Source organism: Peromyscus californicus, unplaced genomic scaffold (genome assembly GCF_007827085.1).
Source record: "Peromyscus californicus insignis strain IS unplaced genomic scaffold, ASM782708v3 Scaffold_23__1_contigs__length_62951481, whole genome shotgun sequence".
NCBI classification, from domain to species: Eukaryota; Metazoa; Chordata; class Mammalia; order Rodentia; family Cricetidae; genus Peromyscus; species Peromyscus californicus.
In genome coordinates, this window is record NW_026294534.1 from 57,847,304 (window position 1) to 57,850,492 (window position 3,189).

Consider the following 3,189-nt stretch of genomic DNA (forward strand, 5'->3'; position numbering starts at 1 on the left):
ACTGTCCTCTGTCTGAGTTTAGTATTTCTGAAATACGTTCTTTGGGATTCTTTAGCATAGTATCATGGAGTGAGTGGTTAGGATGGGATGGGCGGCCAGAGTCTCTGCCTATTGATTTCCCAGAAAAAGAGACAAGCCTCACTAGCAGATCCGTAGCTGCTGGTCTTCACTTTGTCCCTCCCTCACTATATGATCACCATTGCTGCTCAGATCAGTTTGAACCCCCATCCTCCACCATCAGCAGTTTAACATTAGGATATGGGTAGGGAATGGCAGAAGAGCTCTTACGACAATTTTTAGAAAACATCTTGATTTGCTGCTGCTGTTGTTGTTGTTGTTAATTTAGACTTACGTAAAACATTTTTTTTTTAAATGTGCAGGGGTGTTTTGCCTGCATTTATGTAAGTGCACCAGGGTTCCCTGGGAGGCCAGAAGAGGGCATCTCCTGGAACTCCAACTGCAGATGTTTGTGAGCCACTCTGCAGGTTCTGGGAATTAAGCCCAGGTCCTCTGGAAGAGCAACCAGTGCTCTTAACCATTAAGTCATCTCTCCAACCCTAAAATATTTTTAGGCTCATGAGTTTGCATTTTTACGTTTTATTTGTGTTAGCCATGTTGTTCCTATATTAAATGCATTTTGAGCTATCAGCTCTACCGAAGCTCTGATGCTCTTTCAACCTTATTTAGACATTTTATCACAGTTCAGTTTTGTCAAGAAAAACACAGAATAAGATCCAACCTAAAATCTCCATGTACAAAAGAGTCTACTTCCCTTCCAGGTTTGCAGTTTAAATATTAAAATCGAGCCTGGTCTCTCCTGGGACCACCGAAGTCGAGCGAGTACATGCTGTGGTTTCAGGGTATTGTTGTTTAATCATTGGGGAGCTTCATTTTCTCCCATTTGTAGTATGGGAATGCTATTCAGCTTCGTTACAACTAAAATCATTAAATGCACGAGAGGGTGAAACTTGCTCAATGTGCAAATAGCAAGTAATCAATCAAAACCATACAGGAGGACAGACAGTCGGATGGACAGACGGTGAGTGCTTCCTTACATCTGGAACTTCAGTGTTTTGTAAGCTGTACATATTTGTTTTAACTGTAGCAGACTCCAAAGTGCCCTACCCTAAGGATAATATTTTGTTAATATTTAAAAATGCTCAGCTTTAAACACCTTTTTAAGTCTATGACAAAGGAAAAGTCAATTTTAGAAAAAGCCAAGCCTCAAGCTATGTATGGTCAAATAACCTTGTAGAGGTTTGGGCATCAGACCCAATGAATGCACACAGGCTCCTGACCTGGAGCTCATGTGAGCCTCTGCAGGGAGAACTGGGGCACCTGACCAAGGCCAGCGCAACCAATCATGACAGAGTGTGGCCACCACACCCACCTGCCCACCACTTGTGCCCTGGAGAGGAGCCAATCTGTCTGCTTTTTTCTACCAGGCTGAATTCTGTGTTAGCTCTTCCTGGAAATCCCTGTACCTGGTCATGCAAGGTGGCAATACAGGCCAATATAAACCAGGTTCAGAAGCAAATATATATATATATATATATATATATATATATATATATATATATCCAACTCTTGAGTGCCTTTTGTGGTTGGTTAACTGGAGAGCAGAGAGGTCATTTTGAAAATGCATTATAAGCATCAGACACCCCTTTATTAATCTTATAAAATCTTGCAGTTCTCTGAAAGTTGCAGGCAGAGATGCAGGTTGGTTTGGAGTCTTATCAAATCACGTTTATATTTGAAACTAGGCTGTGTGGCTGGCTATTCTAGATAAAGCAGTAGGTATTTCTGCTCTTCTGTTTTTCTGCTTTTTACCCCACTGTCACGTTTTAAAATTAGAGCTTCCTATATACTTTTCTTGGAGGTTGGCCACATTCTAGTTATGCACCCTGGCATATCTCCTGCCATTTCCAAAGTTGTTCAGTGGGGTTTCGCTCTTGCCAGCTTTCAAGATTCACTGCATGCTTTGGAGCCGGTAATGAACGTGGATAATACACTGTTTGAGGATTGCAATGCAGGATGAGGTACCGAGAAATGGGGAAAGAACTCGTCTACAGAAAAGCATGTTCAACGTTTATTTTATAGTTTTGAGAAAACTTAAAAGGTGAGTCTATATTAAAGCTTATGGTGTGTGTGTGTGTGTGTGTGTGTGTGTGTGTGTGTGTGTGTGTGTATTATATAGAGATGACCATATTAAAAATATCAGGATCAGTAAAGAGAGACAGTTGGAGGTTCTGATTTTTTGAGGTGGCTTCTCAGCATTAAGGTGGGGAGTTTAATGTTTATTTTTTTTCTAGCCAATCAACATCCTCTTCATTTAAAAAGATACTTACAAGTATTCCGAGTTTGGGGGCAGACAGGCATAGTATACGATGTGATTTTATTTTTCTTCTCGTTCTACATTCAAGTCCTAATCCACTTTGCAAGAGCTCAGTGTTCACCAAGCCGAGTACAATTCAATATTAATGCATCTAAAAAGTTGCACAGTGATAAGCATAATGGAATTCAGAATATTTCTATCAGCTATCACTCCCCCACCCCCACCCCCAGCACTCCATATCCCTTCGCCTTGGACCATCACTAATCCATTTCCTGTCTTTGTAGGTTTGGAATGGTGCAATGCGTGTCTTTTGGAATTGCTTCTTCCACAGAGAATCCAGTATAGCTTACAATATTTGTCCATGACCTTCTGCCTCTGAAGATAAATGTTATTCTTGCGTTTCTTGCTGAATTAGAAAATCGAGTACAATTTGCATAAGGCAAAAATTAGAAACTAGTTAACGCAAGTGGGCCCGTGTTCTTCTACCACAGAAAGAAATCCGTATTGCCAATGATAAAAAGCAGACTGAAGGCACTAGGCACTGAGCACTGTACGTCATAAGGTCCCTTTAGCGCGGGGGAGGGAAGAGGGGGGAGGAGGGGGGAGGTGGCAGAGGTTACGGTGGAAAGAAACTCTCAAGTTTAACAGAGAGGATCCATCAAAGGGGGGGGGGGGGGAGGTCAAAGTATTGGGCAGCTATCTTTTAAGAGCAAAACTTCCTCCTCTCGAAAAAACTGATCGCTGAATACTTAACATAAATCAGTGTAAACCCCACCTCCGTGTCCCTACAGGGGTCCCTGGGGAGCAGGTTCCTCAGGGTCAGCAAACAGCAGCTTAAACCACAAGCAAGCTTT